The sequence below is a fragment of the Ischnura elegans genome, chromosome 1 (assembly GCF_921293095.1).
Source record: "Ischnura elegans chromosome 1, ioIscEleg1.1, whole genome shotgun sequence".
In the NCBI taxonomy this organism is placed as follows: Eukaryota; Metazoa; Arthropoda; class Insecta; order Odonata; family Coenagrionidae; genus Ischnura; species Ischnura elegans.
This window is the reverse complement of record NC_060246.1, coordinates 22,536,386-22,555,096: the sequence shown is the minus strand read 5'-3', so window position 1 is coordinate 22,555,096 and position 18,711 is coordinate 22,536,386.

Genomic DNA, 18,711 nt, shown 5'->3' with positions numbered 1-18,711 from the left:
AAGAATGAAGTTCACAAAAAAGAAGTTAACAAAAACGGAGTTAAAAAAAAGAAGTTACCAAAAAAAGGAGTTGACAAAAAAGGAGTAAACAAATATGGAGTAAACAAAAATGGAGTTACCAAAAAAGGAATGAACAACTAAGGAGTTAACAAAAAAGGAGTTAACAAAGAGGTGTTAAATAAAAGGAGTTAAAAAAGAATGAGTTAACATAAAAGGAGTAAACAATAAAGGAGTTAACAAAGACAAACTTCACATTAAAAAAATAATACAAAAAAAGAGTGAACAGAAAAGGAGTTAACAAAAGAGAAGTAAACAAAAAAGAAAAAACAAATAAGGAGTTAACAAAAAAGGAGTTAAAAAAAGGTGTTTACAAAAAAGGAGTTAACATTGAAGGAATAAACAAGAAAGAAGTTAACAAAAAGGTGTCAAAAAAAAGGAGTAAACAAAGAATGAGTTAACATAAAAGGAGTTAACAAAAAAGAAGTAAACTAAAAAGGAGTTAACAAAATAGGAGATAACAAAAATAGAGTTAAAAAAAGCAGTTAACAAAAAAGGAGTTAACAAAAATGTAAACAAAATAGGGGTTATCAAAAAAGGAGTTAAGAAAATAGGAGTTTACGAAAAAGGATTTAACAAAGTAGGTATTTACACAAAAGGAGTTAACAAAAAAACGAATCAACAAAAAAGGAGTTAACAAAAACAGAGTTAACAAAAAAGGAGTTAACAAAAAAGGATTTAACAAAGAAGGATTTAACATAAAAGAAGGTAACAAAAAAGGAGGTATCAAATAAAGTTAACATAAAAGGAGTCAACATAAAAGTAGTGAACAAAAAAGGACTAAACAAATAGGGAGTTAACAAAAAAAGAGTTAATAAAAAAGTAGTCAACAAAAAAAGATTTAACAAAAAAGGCGTTTCGAAAAAAGGAGTTACAAAATAGAAGTGAACGAAAAAGGAGTTTCCAAAAAAGGAGTTTAAAAAAAAGGAGTTAACAAAAAAAAAAGTGAACCAAAAACGAGTAAATTAAAAAGGAGTCAACAAAAAAGTAGTAAGCAAAGAAGTAGTTAACAGAAAAGGAGTTAACAATAAAGGAGTTAACAAAAGAGGAGTTTAGAAAAAAGGAGTTAACTAAAAAGAAGTGATTAAAAAAGGAGTTTCCAAAAAAGGAGTTGAAAAAAAAGGAGTGAACAAAAACGTAATGAACAAAAAAGGAGTAAACAAAAAAGAAGTAAACAAAAAAGGAGTAAACAAAAAAGAAGTCAACAAAAAAGTAGTCAACAAAATAGGATTTAACAAAAAAGAGTTTACAAAAAAGGAGTTCTCAAAAAACAAGTAAATAAATAGAGTTTAAAAAAAGGAGTTTAAAAAAAAGGAGTTAACAAAAAAAAATAGTGAACAAAAAAGGAGTAAACAAAAAACGAGTTAACAAAAAAGGAGTTTACAAAAAAAGAAGTTAACAAAAAGGAATTAACAAAAATGGGGTAAATAAAAAAGGAGTTAACAAAAAATGAGTTAACAAAGAAGTAGCTAACAGAAAAGGAGTTAACAAAAGAGGAAATCACTAAAAAGGAGTTAACAAAAAAGGATTTAACAAAGAAGGATTTAACATAAAAGAAGTTAACAAAAAAGGAGGTATCAAAAAAAAAGTTAACATAAAAGGAGTCAACATAAAAGTATTGAACAAAAAAGGGTTTGAAAAAAAAGTAGTGAACAAAAAAGGATTAGAAAAAAAAGGTATTAACAAAAAAAAGTTAACAAAAAAAGGGGAACAAAAAAGGAGTTAACAAAATAAAAGTTAAGAAAAAAGAAGTTAACAATAAAGGGTTAAAAAAAAGGAGTAAAAAAAAGGAGTTAACAAAAAAGGAGTTAACAAAATAGGAGTTAACAAAATAGAAGTTAACAAAAAAGGATTTAACAAAAAAGGATTTATCATTGAAGGAGTTAAGAAAAAAGATGGTAGCAAAAAAGAACTTAACAAAAATGGAGTTAACAATAAAAAGGTTAACAAAAAAGGAGTTAACAAAACAGAAGTTTACAAAAAAGGATTTACCAAAAAAAGAGTTTAGCGAAAAGGAGTTAACAAAAATGCAGTGAACAAAAAAGGAGTTTCCAAAAAAGGAGTTAAAAAAAAGGAGTTAACAAAAAAATTAATGAACAAAAAAGGAGTAAACAAAAAAGGAGTAAACAAACTACGGGGCAACAAAAAAGTAGTCAACAAAAATGTATTTTAACACAAAAGGAGTTTACAAAAAAGGAGTTATAAAAAAGAAGCAAGAAAAAACAAAGTTTACACAAAATGAGCTTAGAAAAAAGGAGTTAACAAAGAATGAGTTAACATAAAAGGAGTTAACAAAAAAAGTAAACAAAAAAGCTGTAAACAAAAAAGGAGTTAAAAAAAGAAGTAAACAAAAAGTGGTTATCAAAAAAGGAGTTAAGAAAATAGGAGTTAAGAAAGAAGGATTTAACAAAGTCGGTATGTACAAAAAAGGAGTTAACAGAAAAGAAGTTAACACAAAAGGAATCAACAAAAAGGAGTAAAAAAAGGAATAAATAAATAATGAGTTAGCTAAACAGGAGTTATTAAAAAAGCAGTTAACAAAAAAAGGAGTTAACCAAAGAGGATTTAACAATAAAGGATTTAACAAAAAAGGAGTTGTAAATAAAATAATGAACAAAAAATGGAGTTTATAAAAATAAAATTAACAAAAAAGGAGTTAACAAAAAAAAGTGAACAAAAAAGGAGTTAACAAAACAGGAAGTAACAAAAAATGATGTTTACAAAAAAGAAGTTAACAAAAAAGGAGTTAACAAAAGAGGAGTATACAAAAATGTGGTGAAGAAAAAAGGAGTTAACATAAAATAAGTTAACAAAAAAGTAGTGAACAAAAAAAGGAGATCACAAAAAAGGAGTTGTTAAAAAGGAGTTAACAAAAAATAGTAAACAAAAAAGGAGTTAAATTATTAGGGAGTAAAAAAAAAGGAATTAATAAAAAAGTAGTCAACAAAAAAGGAAACACCAAAAAAGGGGTTAAGCGAAATGGAGTTAAAAAAAATGCAGTGAACAAAAAAGGAGTTTCCTAAAAAGGAGTTTAAAAAAAGGGGTTAACAAAAAAATTAATGAACAAAAAAGGAGTAAACAAAAAAGGAGTAAACAAACTAGGGGGCAACAAAAAAGTGGTCAACAAAAATGTATTTTAACAAAGAAGGAGTTAACAAAAAAGGAGGTCACAAAAAAAAGTAAACAAAAAAGCTGTAAACAAAAAAGGATTTAAAAAAAGAAATAAACAAAAAAGTGGTTATCAAAAAATGAGTTAAGAAAATAGGAGTTAACAAAAAAGGATTTAACAAAGTCGGTATGTACAAAAAAGGAGTTAACAAAAAAGAAGTTAACACAAAAGGAATCAACAAAAAGGAGTAAAAAAAGGAATAAATAAAAAATGAGTTAGCTAAAAAGGAGTTATTAAAAAAGCAGTTAACAAAATAGGAGTTAACCAAAGAGGCTTTAACAATAAAGGATTTAACAAAAAAAGGAGTTGACAATAAAATAATAAACAGAAAATGGAGTTTATAAAAATGGAATTAACAAGAAAGGTGTTAACAAAAAAAAGTGAACAAAAAAGGAGTTAACAAAACAGGAGTTAAAGAAATTAGAGTTAACAAAAAAGGATAAAAAAAAGGATTTATCATGAAAGGAATTAAGAAAAAAGGAGGTAGGAGTAAAGAATTTAACAAAAATGGAGATAACAATAAAGAGGTTAACAAAAAAGGACTTAACAAAAAAGAAGTTTCCAAAAAAGGAGTTAATAAAAAAGCAGTTAAAAAAAGGAAATAACAAAGAAGGATTTAACAAAAAAGGGGTTACAAAAACAAAGTTAACAAAAAAGGAGTTAACAAAAAAGTAATTATTAAAAGAGAACTTAACAAAAAAGGAGTTAACAACAAAGGAGTTAACAAAATAAGTTTTTAGAAAAAAGGATTAATCAAGATAGGAGTCAACAAAATAGAAGTTACCAAAAAAGGAGTTAACAAAATAGGAGCAACCAAAAAAGGAGTTGACAAAAAATGAGCAAACAAATTAGGTTTTAACAGAAATGGAGTTATCAAAAAAGGAGTTAAAAACTAAGGAGTTATTATAAAAGGAGTTAACAAGAAAGGAGTTAACAAAGGGGTGTTAACACAAAAGGAGTTAACAAAGAATAAGTTAACATAAAACTAGTTAACAAAGAAGGACTTAACATAAAAAAATAAAGAAAAAAAATGAACAAAAAAGGAGTTAAAATAAAAAAAGTAAACAAAGAAGGAAAAAATAAAATAAAAAAGGAGTTAACATAAAGGAGTTAACAAAAAAGAAGTACACAAAAAATGAAAAAAACAAAATAGGAATTAACAAAAAAAGAGTGAAAAAAGCAGCAAACAAAAAAGGAGTTAAAAAAAGAAGTAAACAAAAAAGGGGTTATCAAAAAAGGAGTTAAGAAAATAAGAGTTAATAAAAAAGGATTCAACAAAGTAGGTTTTTTAAAAAAAGGAGTTAATTGAAACCAATCAACAAAAAAGGAGTTAAAAAAAAAACAGATTTAACAAAAAATGAGTAAACATAAAAGAAATTAACACAAATGGAATCAACAAAAAAGGAGTAAACAAAAAAGGAATATTTAAAAAAGTAGTTAGGAAAAAAGGAGTTATTAAAAAAGCAGTTAAGTAAATAGTAGTTAACAAAAGAGGATATAACAAAAAAGGATTTAACAAAAAAGGATTTTATAATAAAATAGTGAACTAAAAATGGAGTTTGCAGAAATGGAATTAACAAAAAAGGAGTTAACAAAAAAAAGTGAACAAAAAAGTAGTTAACAAAACAGGAGTTAACAGAAAAGGAGTTAACAAAAAAGGAGTTAATAAAAAAGGAGGAAGCAAAAAAGGAGATAACAAAATAGGAGTTAACAAAAAAGGATTAAACAAAAAAGAATAAATCATGAAAGGCGTTAAGGAAAAAGGAGGTAGGAAAAATGAATTTAACAAAAATGGAGTTAAGATAAAACGAATAAAAAAAGGAGTAAACAAAAACAGATTTAACAAAAAATGAGTAAACAAAAAAGGAATAAATAAAAAAGGAGTTAGGAAAAAAGTATTTATTAAAAAAGCAGTTAACAAAATAGGAGTTAACAAAAGAGGATTTAACAAAAAAGTATTTTACAAAAAAGGATTTTATAATAAAATAGTGAACAAAAAATGGAGTTTGCAGAAATGGAATTAACAAAAAAGGAGTTAACAAAAAAAGTGAACAAAAAAGTAGTTAACAAAACAGGAGTTAACAGAAAAGGAGTTAACAAAAAAGGAGTTAATAAAAAAGGAGGAAGCAAAAAAGGAGTTAACAAAATAGGAGTTAACAAAAAAGGAATTAACAAAAAAGAATAAATCATGAAAGGAGTTAAGGAAAAAGGAGGTAGGAAAAATGAATTTAACAAAAATGGAATTAAGATAAAACGAATAAAAAAAAGGAGTAAACAAAAACAGACTTAACAAAAAATGAGTAAACAAAAAAGGAATAAATAAAAAAGGAGTTAGGAAAAAAGTATTTATTAAAGAAGCAGTTAACAAAATAGGAGTTAACAAAAGAGGATTTAACAAAAAAGTATTTAACAAAAAAGGAGTTGAATATAAAATAGTGAACAAAAAATGGAGTTTATAAAAATGGAATTAACAAAAAGGGAGGTAATAAAAAAAAGTGAACAAAAAAGGAGTAAATTAAACAGGAGTTAACAAAAAAGGAGTTAACAAAATAGGAGTTAACAAAAAAGGATTTAACAAAAAAGAGATTATCATGAAAGGAGTTAAGAAAAAAGGAGGTTGGAAGCAAGAATTTAACAAAAATGGAGTTAACAAAAAACCAATTAAAAAAAAGGAGTGAACAAAAACAGATTTTACAAAAAATGAGTAAACAAAGAAGAAGTTAACACAAAAGCAATCAACAAAAAAGGATAAAAAAAGGAATAAATAAAAAAGGAGTTAGCTAAAAAGGAGTTATTAAAAATGCAGTTAACAAAATCAGAGTTAACAAAAGAGGATTTAACAAAAAAGGATTTAACAAAAAAGGAGTTGACAATAAAATAGTGAACAAAAAATGGAGTTTACAAAAATGGAATTAACAAATAAAGAGTTAACAAAAAAAATTAACAAAATAGGAGTAAACAAAAAAGGAGCCAACAAAAAAGGATAAAAATAAACCAGTTTACAAAAAAGGAGTTTAAAAAAAAAGAGTTAATAAAAAAAGTGAATAAAAAAGAAGTAAACAAAAAAAAAGTTAATAAAAAAGGAGTTAACAAAAAGGAATTAACAGAAATGGAGTAATTAAAAAAAGGGTTAACAAAGAAGTTGTTAACATAAAAGGAGTTAACAAAAAAAGATATAACAAAAAAGGAGTTAACAAAAAAGGATATAAATAAGAACGATTTAACATAAAAGAAGTTAACAAAAAAGGAGTTATCAAAAAAAAAGTAAAGGAGTCAACAAAAAAATATTGAACAAAAAAGGGGTTGACAACAAAGTAGTGAACAAAATAAAAGTTGAAAAAAATGGAGTTAAGGAAAAGTATTTGACAATAAAGTAAGGAACAAAAAATGGAGTTTACAAAAAGGAGTTAACAAAAAAGGAGTTAACAAAATAGGAGTTAACAAAAAAGGATTTAACAAAAAAGGATTTATCATTAAAGGAGTTAAAAAAAAGGAGGTAGCAAAAAGAGTTTAACAAAAATGGAGTTAATATTAAAGAGGTTAACAAAAGAGAAGTTTACAAAAAAGGAGTTAACGAAAAAGCAGCTGACAAAAAGGAATTAACAAAGAACGATTTAACAAAAAAGAAGCTAACAAAAAAGGAGGTAAAATGAAAGGAGTTAACAAGAAAGGAGTTAACAAAATAAGTGTTTACAAAAAAGGAATTATCAAGAATGAAGTTCACAAAAAAGAAGTTAACAAAAACGGAGTTAAAAAAAAAGAAGTTACCAAAAAAAGGAGTTAACAAAAAAGGAGTTACCAAAAAAAAGTCAACAAAAAGGAGTTAACAAAAAAGGAATTAACAAAAAAGAAGCTAACAAAAAAGGAGTTAAAATGAAAGGAGTTAACAAGAAAGGAGTTAACAAAATAAGTGTTTACAAAAAAGGAATTATCAAGAATGAAGTTCACAAAAAAGAAGTTAACAAAAACGGAGTTAAAAAAAAAGAAGTTACCAAAAAAAGGAGTTGACAAAAAAGGAGTTAACAAATATGGAGTAAACAAAAATGGAGTTACCAAAAAAGGAATGAACAACTAAGGAGTTAACAAAAAAGGAGTTAACAAAGAGGTGTTAAATAAAAGGAGTTAAAAAAGAATGAGTTAACATAAAAGGAGAAAACAATAAAGGAGTTAACAAAGACAAACTTCATATTAAAAAAATAATACAAAAAAAGAGTGAACAGAAAAGGAGTTAACAAAAGAGAAGGAAACAAAAAAGAAAAAAAAATAACGAGTTAACAAAATAGTTAATGAGTTAAGAAAAAAGAAGTTAACAAAAAAGGGTTAAAAAAAGGAGTAAAAAAAAGGAGTTAACAAAAACGGAGTTAACAAAATAGGAGTTAACAAAATAGAAGTTTACAAAAAAGGAGTTAACAAAAAAGCAGTTAACAAAAAGGATTTAACAAAGAAGGATTTAACAAAAAAGGAGTTACCAAAAAAAAGTAAACAAAAAGGAGTTAACAAAAAAGGAATTAACAAAAAAGAAGTTAACAAAAAAGGAGTTTAAAAGAAAGGAGTTAACAAGAAAGGAGTTAACAAAATAAGTGTTTACAAAAAAGGAGTTATCAAGAAAGAAGTTAACAAAAACGGAGTTAAAAAAAAAGAAGTTACCAAAAAAAAGAGTTGACAAAAAAGGAGTAAACAAATATGGAGGTAACAAAAATGGAGTTGCCAAAAAAGGAATGAACAACTAATGAGTTAACAAAGAGGTGTTAAATAAAAGGAGTTAACAAAAAATGAGTTAACATAAAAGGAGTTAAAAATAAAGGAGTTAACAAAGACGCAATTCACATTTAAAAAATAATACAAAAAAACAATGAACAAAAAAGGAGCTTACAAAAAATAAGTTGTAAAAAGAAGGTAAAAAAATAGTAAACAAAAAAGGAGTTAACAAATAGGGAGTTAACAATAAAAGACTTAAAATAAAAATAGTCAAAAAAAGGATTCATCAAAAAAGGAGTAAAAAAAGGAGATAACAAAAAAGGAGTTAACAAAATAGGAGGTAACAAAAAAAGATTTAACAAAAAAGGATTTATCCTTATAGGAGTTACGGAAAAAGGAGGTTGCAAAAAAGAATTTAACAAAAATGGAGATAACTATACAGAGGTTAACAAAAAAGGAGTGAACAAAAGAGAAGTTTTCAAAAAAGGAGTTAACGAAAAAGCAGTTGACAAAAAGGAATTAACGAAGAGGGATTTAACGTAAAAGGAATTACCAAAAAAAGTTAACAAAATAGGAATTTACAAGAAAGGAGTCAACAAAATAAGTGTTTACAAAAAGGAGTTATCAAGAACGGAGTCAACAAAAAAAAAGTTACCAAAGAAGGAGTTAAGAAAAAAGAAGTTACCAAAAAAGGAGTTGACAAAAAAGGAGTAAACAAATAAGGAGTTAACAAAAATGGAGTTATCAAAAAAGGTGTTAACAACTAAGGAGTTAACATAAAAGGAGTTAACAAAAAAGGAGTTAACAAAGAATAAGTTATCATAAAAGGAGTTAAGAATAAGGGAGTTAACAAAAAAGAAAAAAACAAAGAAGTTAACAAAAAAGGAGTAAACAAAAATTGGTTACTAAAAAAGGAGTTTAAAAAATGGTGTTTACAAATAGGAAGTTAAAAAAAAGGAGTTAACAAAAGAGGAGTATACAAAAATGTGGTGAAGAAAAAAGGAGTTAACATTATTTTAAGTTAACAAAAAAAAAGTGAACAAAAAAAGGAGATCACAAAAAAGGAGTTGTTAAAAAGGAGTTAACAAAAAATAGTAAACAAAAAAGGAGTTAACTAATAGGGAGTTAAAAAAAGGAATTAATAAAAAAGTAGTCTACAAAAAAGGATTTACCAAAAAAAGAGTTTAGCGAAAAGGAGTTAACAAAAATGCAGTGAACAAAAAAGGAGTTTCCAAAAAAGGAGTTAAAAAAAAGGGGTTAACAAAAAAATTAATGAACAAAAAAGGAGTAAACAAAAAAGGAGTAAACAAACTACGGGGCAACAAAAAAGAAGTCAACAAAAATGTATTTTAACAAAAAGGGAGTGTACAAAAAAGGAGTTATAAAAAAGAAGCAAGAAAAAACAAAGTTTACACAAAATGAGCTTAGAAAAAAGGAGTTAACAAATAATGAGTTAACATAAAAGGAGTTAACAAAAACAGATTTAACAAAAAATGAGTAAACAAAGAAGAAGTTAACACAAAAGCAATCAACAAAAAAGGATAAAAAAAAGGAATAAATAAAAAAGGAGTTAGCTAAAAAGGAGTTATTAAAAATGCAGTTAACAAAATCAGAGTTAACAAAAGAGGATTTAACAAAAAAGGATTTAACAAAAAAGGAGTTGACAATAAAATAGTGAACAAAAAATGAAGTTTACAAAAATGGAATTAACAATTAAAGAGTTAACAAAAAAAAATTAACAAAATAGGAGTAAACAAAAAAGGAGCCAATAAAAAAGGATAAAAATAAACCAGTTTACAATAAAGGAGTATAAAAAAAAAGAGTTAATAAAAAAAGTGAATAAAAAAGAAGTAAACAAAAAAAAAGTTAATAAAAAAGGAGTTAACAAAAAGGAATTAACAGAAATGGAGTAATTAAAAAAAGGGTTAACAAAGAAGTTGTTAACATAAAAGGAGTTAACAAAAAAAGATATAACAAAAAAGGAGTTAACAAAAAAGGATATAAATAAGAACGATTTAACATAAAAGAAGTTAACAAAAAAGGAGTTATCAAAAAAAAATAAAGGAGTCAACAAAAAAATATTGAACAAAAAAGGGGTTGACAACAAAGTAGTGAAAAAAATAAAAGTTGAAAAAAATGGAGTTAAGGAAAAGTATTTGACAATAAAGTAAGGAACAAAAAATGGAGTTTACAAAAAGGATTTAACAAAAAAGGATTTATCATTAAAGGAGTTAAAAAAAAGGAGGTAGCAAAAAGAGTTTAACAAAAATGGAGTAAATATTAAAGAGGTTAACAAAAGAGAAGTTTACAAAAAAGGAGTTAACGAAAAAGCAGTTGACAAAAAGGAATTAACAAAGAACGATTTAACAAAAAAGAAGCTAACAAAAAAGGAGTTAAAATGAAAGGAGTTAACAAGAAAGGAGTTAACAAAATAAGTGTTTACAAAAAAGGAATTATCAAGAATGAAGTTCACAAAAAAGAAGTTAACAAAAACGGAGTTAAAAAAAAAGAAGTTACCAAAAAAAGGAGTTAACAAAAAAGGAGTTACCAAAAAAAAGTCAACAAAAAGGAGTTAACAAAAAAGGAATTAACAAAAAAGAAGCTAACAAAAAAGGAGTTAAAATGAAAGGAGTTAACAAGAAAGGAGTTAACAAAATAAGTGTTTACAAAAAAGGAATTATCAAGAATGAAGTTCACAAAAAAGAAGTTAACAAAAACGGAGTTTAAAAAAAAGAAGTTACCAAAAAAAGGAGTTGACAAAAAAGGAGTAAACAAATATGGAGTAAACAAAAATGGAGTTACCAAAAAAGGAATGAACAACTAAGGAGTTAACAAAAAAGGAGTTAACAAAGAGGTGTTAAATAAAAGGAGTTAAAAAAGAATGAGTTAACATAAAAGGAGTAAACAATAAAGGAGTTAACAAAGACAAACTTCATATTAAAAAAATAATACAAAAAAAGAGTGAACAGAAAAGGAGTTAACAAAAGAGAAGTAAACAAAAAAGAAAAAAAAATAATGAGTTAACAAAATAGTTAATGAGTTAAGAAAAAAGGAGTTAACAAAAAAGGGTTAAAAAAAGGAGTAAAAAAAAGGAGTTAACAAAAACGGAGTTAACAAAATAGGAGTTAACAAAATAGAAGTTTACAAAAAAGGAGTTAACAAAAAAGCAGTTAACAAAAAGGATTTAACAAAGAAGGATTTAACAAAAAAGGAGTTACCAAAAAAAAGTAAACAAAAAGGAGTTAACAAAAAAGGAATTAACAAAAAAGAAGTTAACAAAAAAGGAGTTTAAAAGAAAGGAGTTAACAAGAAAGGAGTTAACAAAATAAGTGTTTACAAAAAAGGAGTTATCAAGAAAGAAGTTAACAAAAAAGAAGTTAACAAAAACGGAGTTAAAAAAAAAGAAGTTACCAAAAAAAAGAGTTGACAAAAAAGGAGTAAACAAATATGGAGGTAACAAAAATGGAGTTGCCAAAAAAGGAATGAACAACTAATGAGTTAACAAAGAGGTGTTAAATAAAAGGAGTTAACAAAAAATGAGTTAACATAAAAGGAGTTAAAAATAAAGGAGTTAACAAAGACGCAATTCACATTTAAAAAATAATACAAAAAAACAATGAACAAAAAAGGAGCTTACAAAAAATAAGTTGTAAAAAGAAGGTAAAAAAATAGTAAACAAAAAAGGAGTTAACAAATAGGGAGTTAACAATAAAAGACTTAAAATAAAAATAGTCAAAAAAAGGATTCATCAAAAAAGGAGTAAAAAAAGGAGATAACAAAAAAGGAGTTAACAAAATAGGAGGTAACAAAAAAAGATTTAACAAAAAAGGATTTATCCTTATAGGAGTTACGGAAAAAGGAGGTTGCAAAAAAGAATTTAACAAAAATGAAGATAACTATACAGAGGTTAACAAAAAAGGAGTGAACAAAAGAGAAGTTTTCAAAAAAGGAGTTAACGAAAAAGCAGTTGACAAAAAGGAATTAACGAAGAGGGATTTAACGTAAAAGGAATTACCAAAAAAAGTTAACAAAAAAGGAATTTACAAGAAAGGAGTCAACAAAATAAGTGTTTACAAAAAGGAGTTATCAAGAACGGAGTCAACAAAAAAAAAAGTTACCAAAGAAGGAGTTAAGAAAAAAGAAGTTACCAAAAAAGGAGTTGACAAAAAAGGAGTAAACAAATAAGGAGTTAACAAAAATGGAGTTATCAAAAAAGGTGTTAACAACTAAGGAGTTAACATAAAAGGAGTTAACAAAAAAGGAGTTAACAAAGAATAAGTTATCATAAAAGGAGTTAAGAATAAGGGAGTTAACGAAAAAGAAAAAAACAAAGAAGTTAACAAAAAAGGAGTAAACAAAAATTGGTTACTAAAAAAGGAGTTTAAAAAATGGTGTTTACAAATAGGAAGTTAAAAAAAAGGAGTTAACAAAAGAGGAGTATACAAAAATGTGGTGAAGAAAAAAGGAGTTAACATTATTTTAAGTTAACAAAAAAAAAGTGAACAAAAAAAGGAGATCACAAAAAAGGAGTTGTTAAAAAGGAGTTAACAAAAAATAGTAAACAAAAAAGGAGTTAACTAATAGGGAGTTAGAAAAAGGAATTAATAAAAAAGTAGTCTACAAAAAAGGATTTACCAAAAAAAGAGTTTAGCGAAAAGGAGTTAACAAAAATGCAGTGAACAAAAAAGGAGTTTCCAAAAAAGGAGTTAAAAAAAAGGGGTTAACAAAAAAATTAATGAACAAAAAAGGAGTAAACAAAAAAGGAGTAAACAAACTACGGGGCAACAAAAAAGAAGTCAACAAAAATGTATTTTAACAAAAAGGGAGTTTACAAAAAAGGAGTTATAAAAAAGAAGCAAGAAAAAACAAAGTTTACACAAAATGAGCTTAGAAAAAAGGAGTTAACAAAGAATGAGTTAACATAAAAGGAGTTAACAAAAAAAGTAAACAAAAAAGCTGTAAACAAAAAAGGAGTTAAAAAAAGAAGTAAACAAAAAGTGGTTATCAAAAAAGGAGTTAAGAAAATAGGAGTTAAGAAAGAAGGATTTAACAAAGTCGGTATGTACAAAAAAGGAGTTAACAAAAAAGAAGTTAACACAAAAGGAATCAACAAAAAGGAGTAAAAAAAGGAATATATAAAAAAGGAGTTAGCTAAACAGGAGTTATTAAAAAAGCAGTTAACAAAATAGGAGTTAACCAAAGAGGATTTAACAATAAAGGATTTAACAAAAAAGGAGTGGTAAATAAAATAATGAACAAAAAATGGAGTTTATAAAAATGGAATTAACAAAAAAGGAGTTAACAAAAAAAGTGAACAAAAAAGGAGTTAACAAAACAGGAAGTAACAAAAAATGGTGTTTACAAAAAAGAAGTTAACAAAACAGGAGTTAACAAAAGAGGAGTATACAAAAATGTGGTGAACAAAAAAGGAGTTAACATAAAATAAGTTAACAAAAAAGTAGTGAACAAAAAAAGGAGATCACAAAAAAGGAGTTGTTAAAAAGGAGTTAACAAAAAAAAGTAAACAAAAAAGGAGTTAACTATTAGGGAGTTAAAAAAAAGGAATTGTTAAACGGACAAAAAGGAATTAACAAAGAACGATTTAACAAAAAAGGAATTACCAAAAAAAAAGTTAACAAAGAAGGAGTTAACAAAATAAGTGTTTACAAAAAGAGGTTATCAAGAAAGGAGTAAACAAAAAAAAGTTACCAAAAAAGGAGTTAACAAAAAAGGATTTAACAAAAAAGAGATTATCATGAAAGGAGTTAAGAAAAAAGGAGGTTGGAAGCAAGAATTTGGATTTGGAGATTTGGAAAAAAGGATTTAACAAAAAAGGATTTATCATGAAAGGAGTTAATAAAAAAGGCGGTAGCAAAAAAGAATTTAACAAAAATGGAGTTAAAAATTAAGAGGTAAAAAAAAGGAGTTAACAAAAGAGAAGTTTACAAAAAAAGTGTTAATGAAAAAGCAGATAACAAAAAGGAATTAACAAAGAAGGATTTAACAAAAAATGAATTACAAAAAAAAAGTTAACAAAAAAGAACTTAACAAAAAAGGGGTGAGCAAGAAAGGAGTTAACAAAATAAGTGTTTACAAAAAAGGAGTTATCAAAAAAGGAGTCAACAAAATAGAAGTTACCAAAAAAGCAGTTAACAAAAAAGAAGTTACCAAAAAAGGAGTTGACAGAAATGGAGTTAACATATAAGGAGTTAACAAAAATAGAGTTATCAAAGAAGGAGTTAACAACTAAGGAGTTAACATAACAGGATGTAACCAGAAAGGAGTTAACAAAGGTGTGTTCACAAAAAAGGAGTTAACAAAGAATAAGTTAACATAAAAGGAGTAAACAATAAATAGTTAACAAAGAAGGACTTAAAATAAAAAAATAATACAAAAAAAAGTGAACAAAAAAGGAGTTAACAAAAAAAAAGTAAACGAAAAAGGAAATATAAAGGAGTTAACAAAAAAGGAGTTAACTAAAAATTAGTTACTAAAAACGGAGTTAAAAAGAAGGTGTTTACTAAAAAGAAGTTAACAAAAAAAGAATTTAGGAATTTACAAGAAAGAAGTTAACAAAAAGGTGTTAATAAAAATGGAGTTTACAAAGAATGAGTTAACATAAAAGGAGTTAAGAAAAAAGAAGTAAAAAAAGGGTTAAACAAAATAGGAGTTAACAAAAAAAGAGTAAAAATAAGCAGTAAACAAAAAAGGAGTTAACAAAATGAAGTAAAAAAAAGGGGTTATCAAAAAAGGAGTTAAGAAAATAGAAGTTAACAAAAAAGGACCTCTCCCAGGGCTACCACCTTATCGTGGTGGAGAGATTTGATTGCCCCAATGACCCGGAGAGCTATGCTGGCGGGAGCGTATGCTCCTGGTAGGGCCACCCAAGCCAGACAGGTCGAAGGGTAGGGTACTGACTAAGTTTAACCCACTGGTCCTCCAGGTTGGGGGTTGTGCGACAGGCCGGTAACCTGCCCATTTAAAACCTTCTTTAACTCATAAGCTTCACAGAGAGCCTCGGAATAGGTTAGAATTCAACAGACGACGACTAGGCAAAAGTAAGGACATGAATACGGGTATAACGGATATATTAAACATAGCCACATGGAATGTACAAGGCTTAGGCAATCACGAGTTAGAACTTAACAACACCCTTAAAGAATACAAAGTGAATATGGCGGTCATCACTGAAACAAAGAAGAAACTCAAAGGGACAAAAGACTTGGAAGATTACGTAATGATATACAGTGGAGTTGATCAGAATATAAGAGCACGTTGTGGAGTGAGTGTTTTAATAGACAAAAAATGGAAAAATAATATCAGGGAATACACTTTCATAAACGAAAGAATAATAACGGTGCGATTCAAATTTGATAGGGGTTATTTAACAATACTTGGAACATATGCACCTGAAGATGGGAAAAAGGAAGAAACGGAGATTTTCTATGAGCAACTGCAAAAAGAAATAGGGAAGTTAAATAACAGGGACTACTTAATAATAGCTGGTGATCTTAACGCTAGAATTGGGAAAGAGCCAATTCCACAATTGATTGGAGTACATGGACCAAAATGGAAGTAAATTAAGAGAATTTATAACTTTCAACGAATTAGAAGTAACAAACACATTTTTCAAGAAAAAAGATATCAATAAATTCACCTGGTCAGCCGGGGATCACCGATCCCTAATTGATTACATAATTGTTAACCGAAAATTAGCCTCGAGGATAACTGATACACATGTATATAGAGGAGCAAATATATGCACCGATCATTTCCTTGTTAAGGCAAAAATACAACTATGGGCAAGGTGGAAAAAGCATAATACGGAAAAGAAACAATGTCAAGTAAAGAAAATCTTCAAAACATACCTTTTGAAAGAGAGTATTCGAAAACTGTACCAACACAGGATTACACAACTGCTCGAATAGATAAAACCAGAACATAACATCAATAAGGAATGGGAAAATCTTAAGAAAGCTATTTTACAAATAGCTAATGAAGTTTTGGGCACCAGAAATAAAAAGAAACGGAAAAGAGGTTTAAAAATCTGGAGCGAAGAGATAGCACAGGCCATCGAAAATAAAAACAAAGCATACAGAGAATACCTACAGAGAAAAACAGAGGAAACGAAAGAAAAATATCACAGGGTCAGAAACCGCACGAAAGCATTAATAAGGAATGCACATATGATATCATGGGATAGATTTATACGTGGAGTAGAGGAGGATATTCATGGTAGGCAAGAAATAGCATATAAACTGATGAAACAACTTAACAAATCAGAGAAAGATACTGCCCAACTAAATGTTATACCGAAGGAAGAATGGATAGAACTTTACAGGAGATTATGGTATGATCCAACATTAGATGATACGATCAACACTCCAGAGGAAACAATAGGAGTAGACCCTATTGACTTGAAAGAACTAGAATGTGCTCTGAAGAAGACAAGAAATAGGAAAGCTGCTGGCATAGATGGAATTGAATCAGAGCTGATAAAATATGGAGGTACATCCCTACAAATAAGAATCCTCCATCTATACAACATGTGTTGGAAAAAGCTTGAAATCCCAAAGGATTGGAATGTGGCGAAGGTTGTTTCATTGTTTAAAAAAGGAAAAAGAAATAATCCAGAGAATTACAGAGGTATAAGCCTACTAAATACTGCATACAAAATTTACAGTAGAATAATAAATACTAGACTACAAGCTATCTGTGATACCATTTTATTAGAAGAACAGGCTGGATTTAGGATCTTGCATCGACGATGTTTTTACTTTAAAACAAATAATTCAAAAACGAAGAGAGTTCAATCTGGAAACGCATCTGGCATTCATAGATTTTGAAAAAGCATTCGATCGTGTAAATAGAGAAACGTTATGGTCAGTTATGCAGAAAAGAGGGTCTCCTAGACATCTGATAAAAGCTTCCCAAAGTCTATACAGAGACACCAGAATTGTAATTGACACAGGGAAACAGATCACCCAAGAAATTATCATTAACCGAGGAGTTAGACAGGGTTGCAGCCTATCCCCAACCTTGTTTAATCTATACATAGATGACGTTCTAAGAATGTGGAAAGAGAATAATGTATCACCAGGCATAGAAATAGGACCATCTCAATACTTACATACGATGCTGTTTGCTGACGATCAGGTTACAATACAAGATAAAGAGGACAAACTCCAGATGGCAGTACACAGACTACACGAGTTGAGCAAGCTATACAACCTGAGAATTTAAAAAAAACAAAACAAAGACTATGGCATTTTTTGGAAGCAACCCGATAAGAACAAATATTGTTATTGAGGATCAAGTCTTGAAGCAAGTGTCGCACTTCCAGTACTTAGGATGCGACATAACATATGACGAGGAAAAAGATATTATGAATAAGGTTAACACTTTCCAGAGAATATGTGGCACTATCAGAAGAACTCTGAAGAACAAAACAAGAAAAGAAACACAAATAAAATTTTACAAAGTGATGGCAGTCCCTACTGTACTCTACGGATCAGAATGTTGGGTAACAAAAAAGAAGGAATTAAGGCAGATAGAATCGTCTGAAATGAAATTTTTAAGATCAGTCAACGGTTGCGCAATATTGGATAAAATAAGAAACACTCAAATGAGAGATGAACTGGGTGTCCAAGCGGTCACTGACAAATTAAAAGAATACAAACATAGATGGAAAGAACATTTACTTCGAATGCCAAATGAAAGAATTCCAAAGCAAGCAATGGAATATCAACCATTTGGAAAAGAAGTATAGGAAGACCAAGGAAAAGATGGTGATGTGAAGCCGGAACAGGCTTAGTAGCCTAATCCTGGAAGGAAGAAGAAGAAGAACAAAAAAGGATTTAACAAAGTAGGTATTTACAAAAAAGGAGTTAACAAAAAATGAATCAACAAAAAAGGAGTTAAAAAAACAGAGTTAACAAAAAAGGAATTAACAAAAAAGAAGTTAACACAAAAGGAATCAACAAAAAAAGGAGTGAACAAAAAAGGAATAAATAAAATAGGAGTTAGCAAAAAAGGAGTTATCAAAAAAGGAGTTAAAAAAAAGGAATTAACAAAAATGGAGTAAATAAAAAAGGAGTTAACAAAGAAGTAGTTAACAGAAAAGGAGTTAACAAAAAAGGATTTAACAAAGAACGTCTTAACATAAAAGAAGTTAACAAAAAAAGAGTTATCAAAAAAAGTAAACATAAAAGGAGTCAACAAAAATGTATTAAACAAAAAAGGGGTTGATAAAAAGGAGTGAACAAAAAAGGAGTTGAAAAAAATGGAGTTAAGATAAACGAGTTGACAATAAAGAAGTGAACAAAGAATGAGTTAACATAAAAGGAGTAACCAAAAAGGAAAAAACAAAATAGGAGTTAACAAAAAAAGAGTGAAAAAAGCAGTAAACAAAAAAAGCAGCTAACAAAAAGAAGTAAACAAAAAAGGGGTTATCAAAAAAGGAGTTAAGAAAATAGGAGTTAACAAGAAAGAAGTAAACAAAATAAGTTTGTAGAAAAAAGGAGTTATCAAGATAGGGATCAACAAAAAAGAAGTAACCAAAAAAGGCGTTAACAAAATAGAAGAAACCAAAAAAAGAGTTGACAAAAAATGAGTAAACAAAATTAGGAGTTAACAAAAATGGAGTTATCAAAATAAGTGTTAACAACTAAGGAGTTATTATAAAAGGGGTTAACAAGAAAGAAGTTAACAAAGGGGTGTTAACACAAAAGGAGTTAACAAAGAATAAGATAACATAAAAGGAGATAACAAAAAAGGACTTAACATAA